Here is a 13042-nt window from a genome sequence, read left to right as displayed (position 1 = left end):
TTTGATATTTATTTTTTAGTTTTTGGCGGACACAACATCTTTGTTTATATGTGGTGCTGAGAATTGAACCCGGGCCGCACACATGCCAGGTGAGCGCTCTACCACTTGAGCCACATCCCCAGCCTCATTGAGGCTAACTTTGAATTTCCTATCCTCCCTTCTCAGCCTCCAGAGCTGTTGGGATTACTGGCATGCACCACAGGTGCCTGGCTCAGCATGAGGTCTTTCTGTTTGTTTGGTCTTATTTTGGGTTTTCCACAGAAATATATTAATTCAGGTACAAAGAAAGTCAGCTTATATTGTGAATTCTAAGCAGATGTTCACCACCCTTGTCTCCCTACCACCAAAATTTTGCGTAGAAAATTTCTCCTGTTTGTGAAAATTTATCATTAGTTCCCTCTTAAATTGAAAGTATAACTGTTTGGGGTAGCAGAGTCACTCGACTGTCTCCCAAAAGAGTCACACTTCATGAGGTAGTAGATTGGCTTCAAGCTCTGTGAACCTTGCCTAGACATTGAAAGCAAAGATCAGTATCCATGTATTTATGTAAAGTTCCCTTAGACAGAAACTACCTATTTGGTATTCAATTATTTTTACTTATTCCTACCTTCATTTCATTTCTGGAATCTGAGAAAATTAAAATTTCTTGATAGTTTTACAATGTCTAATTTTTATTTTATCTTTTTAAACAGTTTTATAAGAAGTGTGGTTCATAATATCTATTCTGTGTATCAACAGAAGAAAAATCAAGATGTTCTTCTTCTTCTGCTGTTTTCTCTGATATTGCTGGATGGATATTGGCTGAATGTATGGAGTAGATAGCTCAATAACCATCTCGTCTCTACCATCCCTCTATGCCAGGGGTTGCAAACTTGTTCTGTAAAGAGCCAGACAGTAAATATCCTAGGCCTTGCAATTCATATCATCTCTATCCCAACTACTCAACTTTGGCTTTTGATACTACACTTGATCTTAGCCAAAAGGCCGAGAAGCAATCAACTTTGGCTTTTGAAATCAAAAGCAGCCTAGATAGCACCTAAGTAAATGAGTATGGCTATATTCAAATAAAATAATAAATAAAAAAATTTTATTTATAAAATCAGGAGTGAGCTAGATTTGGCCTGAGAACTGTAATATGTCAACTCACGCTCTCTACCTACACAATCTTTCTAGAGGATCGTGTTAAAATAATTAATAGCATCTCAATAAAGAAAACATTTTATGAGTACACACAAGTTGAAGTACCTGTGAAATGTTTCAAGCAAAAGAAAAGAAATAATCAGGGCACATTTTTCTAAATAAGTAGTGGTGAACTCTCTTTAGCACAGGAAAAACTCTGGGAATCACAATAATGTCTTGGGAAATGCAAGCATTACCAGTCTGTCTGAAGTAAAGCCATGGTGTTCGCACACTGTACTCCAACTTCCTAGGAATCAAGAGGAACTGAGAGGACATGTCCGTCTTCCACAGCTGCCCGCCCCCCCAGACTCACAACTCAAGAAATTAACATGCCATTTCTTAACAGTGAAAGTTTGTACTGTGATGTATATGGCATCAGACATTGAAAACTTTTCAAAGAAAGAATATTTAGTGTGGATATTGGAAAAACAATGTGACTTATTTTACTTGGGATTGACTATAATATATTCCCTTGAAGTGGGCAATACTAAAGTGCTTGGATGGTAAAATTGAGCTGAAAGAGGGTACTTACTTATGAATGACCCTTTCTGATGCTCCACAAAATAGAACCTTATACATTTAGCTCTAAATATATCTTTGTAAGAGGTAAGGCATCCCATTGAATCAGACTGTAATAGTTTGATCATTAATTTAGCTTGAGCCTTTCAAAAAGTTCAGTTAGAAATTATAAAACATGAAGAAAGACTCAAAGTTTATCAAGCAGTGTTTTACTTTCATATCAAGAATCGCAAATAATAGCAACAATTTATTTTCATAGATGGCAAAAAAAAAACAAACATGACAAAAATACAAGGGATTATGCTATCTCTGCAGCTAATATTCTAGGAGACTAAATGCTTAAAATATTGGCTTTGGGGCTGGGATTGTGGCTCAGCGGTAGAGCACTCGCCAGGTTCGATCCTCAGCACCACATAAAAATAAAGGCATTGTGTTGTGTCCATCTACACCTAAACAATAAATGTTAAAAAATAAAATATTGGCTTTTGACATATGTTCTTTCCGGACATGTTGGTTGACTTTTGTTTGGACATCATATGATATTTACTAGTTTGAGGAAGGATAAATAAGAACCACTGTTCTAAAGCAATAGTGCTCATCAAATGCCTTTCATGATAGTTTACCATTTCATATCAAATATGTATTTCTTTGTCAGAGCCCCCAAACTTGGCAGAAATGGGGTCAAGCTTTTTGGTGAAGTCTGTGCTGTCAGCTAAATACCACTCCAAATAATGTTTCCCTTCTTCTCTCCAAATGGCATACCTGGCAAAGTCTATGGCAGAAGGTAAAACAGGAAGACAAAAATACATGTTCCGTGTGACATAAGAATCTTTGTAAAGAAATGAAGACCCAAAGCAAAGTTTAAACCTGAGTGTTTACATTAGGCTTCTCTTGGCATCCCTCCATCTTTGGAAGTAAGGATGGTCCTTTCCTTCTAGCACAGAGAAGGCATCTTTCACATGAGAGGTTTGTGATCTGAATCTGGGGACAGACCTGTCATTTCTCCAGTTCCTTCAGCTGAAAATATTCAATATTCTAAGTTGCCATATCTTAGACTTGTATGTCCTAAACCCAATCTGCCACATTTAAGACCTTATTACTCAAGGTGTGGGCTGAGGACCAGTAGCATTCTTATTGTCCCACCTGTTTCTCCAAAAACCAGTTCCTATGACCTAATGTATATCTGTTGGTTATCACGATCTTTTAAAACCCAGATTAGACCTCACTTGATATTGAGAAAATATTTGGCTTTTCTACAATGTTGTGATATTACTACCTCATGTGTTTTACTATATTAGTTTATTTACAGAAAACTAGAAGAATCAATACAAGATTTCTCCACCTGTGCTACTCCAAGAGGAGACTGAGCCAGTACAGTAGTTTCCCATGAAACCTTAATAGAAGTGAAGAAACTTCTGTGCCAGTCAAAACCTACTGATTAAAAACGCTGCATTTTTTAAAAGGTATCCAGGTGATTAAAACACTGCTCTTTGTGTTGGAACACAGAAACTCATGCTTGCTTTAACACAAACAGGTACAGAACTAATAGTGCCCTCATATTAGTAGAATGGGGTCAAAACAGCTGCATGGTTTAGAAGAAGCCAATCCAATACCCCTGATTCACCTCCTCACCAGCCTTCTGATGAAAAGTTCCCAAAAATCAGAGATCACCTTTCAATCCATAGCTGTTATCATACATCTTAAATTTACTTAGTGAATGATAATGACAGACAGTTGCCCTTCTTTCATTAGTTCCTAAGAGATTTTCTCATCATATCAATAGAAATCTGCTCTCTTTAAAATCAGTGTCTTCTAGAATCATTTAACCTTCTTAGGATTTAATGGTTAGGAAGAAAATTTCCTCCCCAAACAAGAACTCAGGTGAGTGACTAAAATAGTATATTGTGCTCAAACCATGAATTTTGTATTTCTGTATACGAACATGCTTAAATTAACATGAAAGTTAATTATTTCTAACTTTCATAGGCTCTTAATACAATCTTTCCAAGAAGCTCAATTAAAGTACCAAGAAGGAAGTCACTAGAAAGCCATATTCACAGTACCTTTCCACAGAATTCATTTTAATTAAAAACCAGGTGGTCCTGAGATTTCCTCTAAGTCTCTGTGATAAAAAATCCCATTGATCATGCTTTATATAATGAAAAATTCAACTATAAATCTGGAGGAAAATGGAATAGATGAATTAAAACATTCTCTCATTCTACTTAATACCATATTGGTATATAGTAGGGGTTTATAATAATGACACTAAAAGTAGAAACAATAAAGGGGAAAAATCAATGGATTCACTAATTTAAAAAAATTTAAACTTCTATATATAAAAATTCTACATAATTTAGTTGAGCTGGGTAAGTAGGTTGGTGTGCCTTGAATGTTAAATCCCTACAACTGCAGGAAAAACAAACAAATAAATAAATAATAATTCAAAGGCATATTTACTCTGAATATATAGTTTTTATGAGTAATGAAAAGTTTAATGTATAAAAAGAAAAGTGAAATGAAATATGATTAAGAAATTCAAAAAAGAAAAAAATGGAAAACAGAAAAAAAATTAATCACTTAAGTAAACATAAAATACCAAAGCAAAAGAATAAAACACTGCCAATCATTTTGACTGACATAAAATTTTAACTGTGTTATCCAGAGATTGCAAGAATTTGAAAAATGATTGCTATTTTGCCTTACACGGAGAAAGGTGAAGAATTTGGTAACACTCAACAAAAAGCCAGAAACATTTGCCTAGCTTTTGAAACTGCAACTCCAACCCTTCTGAATTTACCTTTAGAAAATAATCTGATCTGTATAATAATGTTCAATGTGTCACTATTGAGAAACTGAAAATAATCTAAATGAACAATAGGACAGCTTGTCAAATAATCCATTATACAACTATCCACTATAATACAATACAGAGATCAAACATATTGTTGAAGAATATATAATAACACGAGAAGAAATTCAAAATATATTCCATAGAAAAAAAACAGTAAAATAAATATGTATGACTTCTAAAACTTCTATATAAATGGATGGATGGCTAAAAGAAGGGACAGTAACCCAGAAAGTTTAATGAAAGGTAGCAGATAGACAAGAGCAGTAGGAATCCGAAGTTAAGGGATAATTCTATTGACCTGGACTAATACCGGTCCTCTACATTCTTTTATTTAACTTACCTAAAGCCAGTCTTACCTTGCTCTGGCTTAAGTCAATAGGATGTTTCAATCCTTGACAAATAATCTGTTATGCTTTACACTACTCTCTCAGGTCTGAGGGATGCATGTCGAATGGCTCCTCCCGGCTGATAAAGAACACAAAACTACCCTGAAAAGGGACTTTTGTGATTTTTTTTTTACAAACCAAAGAGTCCAAGACCCAAGCAGACAGAATAATAAAAGCAAAGCCCTCTAACAATTAAAACTGGTCAGTATAAACCAAGATGACCAAGAGTTGCCTTTAGATCATTAGCATATTATTTTCATCTCATCATAATAGTAAAATTTGCCCCTCTCCCCTGTGGGTTTCACTAGGGTACCTGTGGGTAAAACCACATGCAGTAGGGACTTAAAAATCTGATATGACCCTATTGTCAGTCAAAAGTTAAGAGATAGTATCTGGACAGGACTCTCTAGAGACTTCCCTAAGAGTCTGAATAAACAAAAGGACAAAGCAGGAAATTCATTTCTCTCTCTTCATGACCCACTCTCTCCCTTCCTCTTGAGAATAATTTATTTCCATATAAACTTTGGTATACTTTTGCTAGGTTTTGTGTCTGTAAGAACACAGGAATGAAGAATCACAATGCAATCCCTGGATTCCTGAGATCACCCCCTAGTAACAGTTGGTACAGATAGAGAGGTCAATAGATAAATCCATAACTAGAGATAGAATAGATCACAAAGACTGGAAGTGTAAGGGGACTTAGAGGCTACTTTTGATAAAAACCTCTGACTCTTCACTTGGGCCTGCAGATATCCATTAGGCAACTAGAGCAGGATAAAAGCTTGATATCTCTGCCTTCATTTTTTATCTTTCTTTCTAGATTTGGGGTTAGATTCCTGCTTAAGTCTGCACTCAGACATGTTCATCACTTAATGAGAATTCCCCTAAAGTCAGTAATCCTCCCCATTCAAGTCTTCAGGCACCAGGATAAGTTACTAAGATATTTTTGAGATTTGCAGGACTGTCAGAATCAACAGATTATTAACTGCCAAATTTTATAATGTCCTGTTCAAACAAAATTCTAGAGCAGCACCTAGAAGTCTATAGTCATTGCCCTGAACCATTGCCTTTCTGACTTGACTTTTTCTTTGAGTCATTCTCTCTTGCAATCATCTTGAATTCCAGGAAACATGGGTCTAAAGGATAACCATTCTGTAACAAGAGTTGTAACTACCCCCAGGCAACAGCAGCTTTCTTACTGGTGATAAGGCTTTGCATAGCCATCCTAAAATAATGATTAACCAGACCACAGCTTGACCAAGACTGCTTAACCATACATGGGTCTTGTCCCCTGCATCTGTTCCTTCCCTATTTAAACCTGAAGATCTTGTTGGTACTTCCAAAGGCAGGACACTTGGTTCCCCCATGTCCTTCCATTAAGGCCATCCTGAATAAATTTTTTTTCCTGCTTTTCACTTTGACCTTTTGCATCTGATTTTGGGGTGAGTGGTTGGACTCCACTGTTGGGACTATCTGAAGCCAGACCCCTCCTCTGTCCTAGGACTTTGGTAACAGAAAAATAGCTGACAAAATATCAACAACTTTGGTTACATTTCATTGTTATGTTATGGGTGCTTATATGTGATTCCCAGTTAAATTGAACTTTAATAAGTTAAAATTTTCTGAGACTCATGTAAAATCTGTACTTGGTCCAGTTTCTCCTAGGATTTTGCATTTTATGTATCAATTTGTATGGATTCTTTGACTATAAAGATATAAAGCCTATAAAATAACTGCTTCTAATAGAGTTTCCTGGGTGTTTTCAACAGGTTGTTTGTTTTTTTGTCATTTGTATTTTGTTTTAATCTAGCTAAACCTATGGACTTTTCTCTGTATTTTTAATTTTACACTTGAAACTATTAATTATCATTAAATCAAAGATAGCCTACTTTCTACATATACTGTTCAAAGTTCTAACATTATAATTTTATATTTACCTCTTTAGTTATCTATAATCTCATTGGTATATAAGGTGAAATTTGAATCTAATTTCATTGTTTTCCACACTTGAAATCAATTGTTTCTGGGTCACTTCTTAAATAGTCGATCATTCTCCCATCAATTTATGATTCCAACTTGATAAAGTTTTTCTTTTTCTTGTTTTTTTTTTTCTTTTTTTTTTTTTTTTGTAGGAGTGCTTAATCACTGAGCCACATCCCATTCCTTTGTATTTTCTATTTTTAAGGCAGGGTCTTCCTAAGTTGCTGGGGCATTGCTAATTTCCTGAGTATGGTCTCAAATTGATATTCCTCCTGTCTCAGCCTCCTGAGCCACAGGCATTACAGGAAGGCACCACTGTGCCAAGTAAGTTTTCATTTTGTAATCTGCCTTGATTTTCCTTCTTTTCCATTGCTCTTTTTCAAAGTGATGCTTTTAATTATTGCAGTATAGGGGAAATAAAATATCTTCCATTTCCATCACTAAGATCATGGCTAAAGCCTCTATAACAAAAGACAGATTAAAAAGAGAAAATTACATAAATTTATTTAAGTTTCGTGATATGGGAGCCATCAGAAATTAAGACCCAAAGGAACAGATAATCTTGTGTATGTTCATGCTTAAGTTTGATGAAGAGTGAACAGTCAGGAAAAGTATGATTGGACAAAGGGGATATAAGATTTAATGGTAATAAAGAGGGAGGAACTTAGCTAGGCCAGATTCTTCACATTCTTCTTTGGGTCCTATGTCTTCAGAGAAAAAAAAAAAAACACAAAACATTGCTTTTCACCCAGTACAGGCGTAACAGTGCTCCACTCTATTCTTTGAATATAACCCTTGCTGCTCTGCCACTGTGATTTTTTTTTTTAAATGAACATGTTCTCTTTTGCTTCCTCTCTCCCTTCTCCTCCCGAATTTTTCCCCCTCCCTAATCTCAGGGAAACAGGATTACCTTTCTTTTCTTCCTAGGCAGTGATCTGTCCTTGAGTACACACTCACCACAGGAATAAAGTAATGTTCAGACCTGGGGATGGCACCCAAAGATCTCAGAAATGACTATCTTCCAAATTAATAATTGAATTACAACTCTGACAGAGAACACATGAAATGTAGTCTTTAACTATATTTTAAAAGCTCCCTGTCCTTGTGATGGACAGAATCACAGCCTCTGTGACAGGAGACTCCTGTGCATCTCCTTTGCTTGGAAAGCAATAAAACAAACTCCTTTTTTCTTTTTTTCAAAACCATATCCTTGCTATTGGATTGGCATCAGGGACAAGGACCAAGTTTTTAGTAACAAATTTGGCACCCCAGATGGGACCCAAGAGCAGCCCCTGCTCTAGCTTTTTTGAGCAGGCCTGCTTCTCCAAAGAACCCCACTTCCATGCTGAGGATTCATGGTGCTGGTGAACTTGCTGAGAGCCGACTGCAGGAGAATTAGTGAGTTTGCCTCAGGTTGGTTGAACCAAAGGAGCTGTTCCTGTGAGTAAAGGAAGGGACTGAAACACCTTCCCAGCAGCTGCCAAAGCTCCTGTTGCTTCAGGGAATTCCAACTTGATCCACTTTGAGAAAAAGAAAAGTGAACTCAGTAAAGTCAAGACACCCTTGGCTATCTAGTAAGTCTCCTGGTGTGCATCCTGAGACCCTTGATTCCACACTTTTGGTTCTCTTTATGGGAATATCTGGTTCCTCTTTGTAGGAACATCTGTGGTGCCACTCCTATAGGAGTCATGATTAAGTGGGATTCAAGACCTAGGGATATTTACTCCATTCTGGTCTGTTCTAGGTTCTCATCCATTTGTTGGCCATGGGTTTGGGATTTCCCTCTGGAAATGTTCATCTTACCAATAGTCTCTTGAGAAGTGAGATCTTAGATGAGTGGGCCATCTACAGTTATAATCCTGTCTCAAAGATGTTTTACTATAACACAATTTGGCTTCTGGATGTTTTTCTGGATTGTTATACAATCCTGCAGCTGGAGTTGGTTTGTCAGAGATAAAATTCATGGAAGAGAATGAATGTCTATATGTCCAGGCATTTATGTCGTTACATGATAAGGAGTCTGAATAGTAAGAAACTAAGGTTAAGGTGTCAGAAGGCACTGCCTTTGTGTGCAAGGGTAGCAGGACTCCAGAAGAAAGGGTTTAGAGATTTAAATCCTTTAAACACAGTCTTGGCACTCCCAGTACTTTTTCTCAGGCTAGCTCCAGGCAGCCACACATCACCTCACTGTGGGTCAAGGATACCAGCCCTAAGTTAGGAAGAAAAAAAGAAAAAGCTGCCTGTTCTGTAGAAAAATGAGCAAAGAGAACCTGGCCTCTACCCTACTTTCCAGCCCCTTTTGCCCATGGATGAGATAAAGTTTATGGAAGAGATTCTGTATGTATAGGCATTTATGCAGTTGCATGATAAGAAGTCTGAGCAGTCAGAAACTAAGTTGAAGGTGCAACAAGTTGTGAATGTCTGAGTAAGTTGCAGAAGGTCTGAAGGAGGTATGTCTCAAAAAGTTTGTGTATGTGATTAGAGTGGCTATAATTAGCACCATCAGTTAAAGTTTTTTAAATTTTAATGTACTGATATGAAACAAAGTCTGAAACATTAATTAGCTCTTATCTATCAAGATAATTTTTTTGTATGTTAGGTTTTATTACTTAGAGAAACTAAATCTTAAATGGATTAGGTTTTGTACCTGTTTTAAAGACTTCTAAATCATTACTTCATACCTAATTAAATACACAACTCTTATTTAAGGTTTCAACAATATAATTGATACCCTAAATATATGTGATTAGATAATGTGTATAGAGCTGAGAACTATATCTGTCTGAGCTTTGTTTAAGTGTTATTTAAAAGTTCATAAAATGAAAGTTTATCTACGTTTGCTGGCAAGGTACATTGCATCTGACATAGAAGACTCAAACTGTTTGCTTTACTAAGTCTATTTCTTATCTGTTTGCTTTACTAAGTCTATTTCTGGTTATAAACATTGTTTCCCAAATGTATAAGAGACTTAAGGCTATCTTTTGATTTTTGCTAGTACTGTTAACACATGCAGACCTGTGATAAGTGTTACCTTATACTATGGATTCTAAATTTTACTTTAAGTTAAAATTAGTTAAATGTAAAGCTTAGGAGATCACTTTACCATATTAGGATGACTCCAAAGTAGGCTAGAATTAAGTTTATTTAAAGTTACATTCAAAAGATAGATTGGTTTTTTGTTCACTGTGATCTCAAAGTGAACAGGGGATATAATAGAAAATTTAAGCAAAGGTTTGGGTGAATTGTAAAAAGTTTTTAGGTTTATAAAAAGAGTCTTCCAAAAGTAAAACTTGTATGTAATTAAGTTGATAAATATATGGGTCTTTGTAGAGGCATCAAAAAATGTAGACATCAAAAATACAATAGTGTTCATTTTTTGTTTTTCTTTTAAAACTTTATATCTGTTGCTTGTTCATGTTTTGCAGAAATACTATTTTTGACAGAACAACCTAAAGTAGTTTGATATAATAAGTGACTACCTATAGGACAGATAGGATAGAATGCCAACTTACAGTATCAATACTGATTCCAACTAAAAGAAAGGGATAATTGTAAAATTATAAAGTTATAATTCATTATTTCAAAACCAGTGGAACTGGCCTGATGGATATGTAAAAACAAAAACTTGGAGATCAAAGTCAAGGCAATAAAAGAGCCAAGGAAAAAGCAGCCAAAATTTTGACCCTTGCCCTCTATGTTCAGCCCGGACCCAGAGAATGATATGATACCTCTCTGAGCCCTACAACTCTGGTGAGTTACCTGATTTGCCAATCAGGGAGATTGAGAGGACCCTAGAGAACAGGAATCCAACCAGTGCCCATTCTGCAAAGAGGCAGTTCCTTGGAAAGGGAAATGTCCCTGATGCTTCCAAGAGAAGCCATGTATGGTCATCAAGATGGTGATCATCCTAGCAGATGGCACCACTGGTAGAGAAAATCTATAGGAACCAAGAGGCTTCACACATATCCCCAAGAGTGATCTCTGAGGAATTTCAGCTGATTCTTAATGCTAGATACAAACAAGGTCAGTTTTGACCTACTTGGTCTTAAACACCTGACAGGATAGTTTACCCTCAGCATACTCCTACATGGACATTTAAAAAGGAAATAAAATGTTTTTGTTGTTGTTGTTTTTAAAATTATCTTCCTTTTTTAAATGTGACTTAAGTTGTACACTTTTGTCAGCTTTACCAAAAGCAAGTAAAGCTATAGGCTATAAAGGAAGAGTTCTTGTGTGGGAGTGCCTAATACTAATGAACACAAAGGATTCTAGAGTCAGAGGTTTGCCCTGAGCCAAACTGAGCCTGATCTCATAGACCTACAAATCTCTCTAACCTCCTGTAACAGTGGTCCACTATATGCTTTGACTACAGTCCTTGCTGCTTTGCCACTGCTACTTATTTTTAAAATGGATATATTTGTTATATTTGTTTTCTCTTCCTCCCCCAGCACCCCCGCCCAATCTCCGGAGAAATAGGATTACCTTTCTTCCTCATTTTAGGCAGAGTTGTCTGTCCTTGAATGCCCACCATAGGAATAAAATAATCCACACTTTGGGGATAGTGCCAGAAGATCTCAGAAATGACTATCTCCCAAATTAAAAGTGAATTACAACACTAACAGAGGACATGTGGAATGTAGCCTTTGAATCACCTCTTTAAAAGTCCCTGTTCTTACTGATGGGGAGAATCACAGCCTCTGGAACAGGAGTCCCCTGTGTTTTTCCTTTGCTAGCAAAGCAATAAACCTTATTCTTAAACCATGTCCTCATTATTGAATTGGTATTGGGGACAAGGACTAAGCTTTCAGTAACACTTCCTGCATAAACTTGATATGTTACTGGTGTGATTATAAGTTACTGTCTTCATGGTTTTCAGAGACTGGCTAAGATACTAATTGCTTCTGTAGTCATTGTTCATTAAAAAAAAAAAAAAAAAAGTAACACTTTGCTGTCTTATTTTTGTCTTAGCATGATCCCCGCCCTATGTATGCCTTGTTCAGTGATCTGCCATCTGCCACTGTGGACCTCTGGACTGTGCTGATACTGAATACCCTTAACTGTCCATGACCCAACTGATAGAGAAGAAGGACTTTGGGTCACTTTCCCCAACTTCACCTTCTTTCAGCAGGAAGCAGCTTGGAGATGTTTTCACCTATTTTTTCCATAGAAATAAAATATAGAAATCAACAGTGGGGAAATGTAACAGTGATCCACTTTATGCTTTGAATGTAGTCCTGCTGCTCTGCCACTGCAACTTATTTTTTAAATGAACATGTTTTTTTCTCTTCCTCTTTCCTTTTCCTCCCTACCCTCTTCCCCTCCCTAATCTCAGGAGAAACTGAATTATCTTTATCCCCATTTTAGGCAGAGTTATCTGTGCTTGAGTATACACCCAGCATAGGAATTAAAGAAATCCAGACCTGATTGCAGTACATTGAGCTCCATAGAGACAGCACTGGGGCAACTGAGAGCCAGACGGGCACTGGGCGACTCTGTGAGGAAAAATAACTAAACATGGGCTAAGGAGATCCTAAGAAGCCGAGAGGCAAAATGTCGTCATATGCATTCTTTGTGCAAACAAAGGAGGAGCACAAGAAGAAGCACCCAGAAGCTTCAGTCAACTTCTCAGAGTTTTCTAAGAAGTGCTCAGAGAGGTGGAAGACCATGTCTGCTAAAGAGAAAGGAAAATTTGTAGACATGGCAAAGGTGGACAAGGCCCGTAATGAAAGAGAAATGAAAACCTATACCCCTCCTAAAGGGGAAACAAAAAAGGAGTTCAAGGATCCCAGTGCATCCAAGAGGCCTCCGTCGGCCTTCTTCTTGTTCTGTTCTGAGTATCGCCCCAAAACCAAGGGAGAGCATCCTGGCCTATCCACTGGTGATGTTGCAAAGAAACAGAGATGTGGAATCACACTGCTGCGGATGACAAACAGCCTTAGGAAAAGAAAGCTGCTAGGCTGAAGGAAAAATAGGAAAAGGATATTGCTGCCTACCGAGCTAAAGGAAAACCCAATGCAGCAAACAAGGAGTTGTCAAGGCTGAAAAATGCAAGAAAAAGAAGGAAGATGAGGAAGATGAAGAGGATGAGGAGGAGGAAGATGAAGAAGATGATGATGATGAGTAA

At 36.9% G+C, this 13042-nt stretch overlaps 2 pseudogenes; one reads left to right on the top strand and one right to left on the bottom strand.

Annotated features, from left to right (window-relative positions):
* Positions 1–889: 889 nt before the first annotated feature.
* LOC120885118 (U2 spliceosomal RNA) lies at positions 890–996 on the bottom strand (annotated as a pseudogene).
* Positions 997–12432: 11436 nt separating this feature from the next.
* Positions 12433–13042, top strand: LOC101967453 (high mobility group protein B1 pseudogene; annotated as a pseudogene).

The sequence above is a fragment of the Ictidomys tridecemlineatus genome, chromosome 12 (assembly GCF_052094955.1).
Source record: "Ictidomys tridecemlineatus isolate mIctTri1 chromosome 12, mIctTri1.hap1, whole genome shotgun sequence".
Lineage (NCBI taxonomy): Eukaryota > Metazoa > Chordata > Mammalia > Rodentia > Sciuridae > Ictidomys > Ictidomys tridecemlineatus.
Note: the sequence above shows the minus strand (reverse complement) of the source record. Positions and strands in the feature narration are given on the sequence as shown.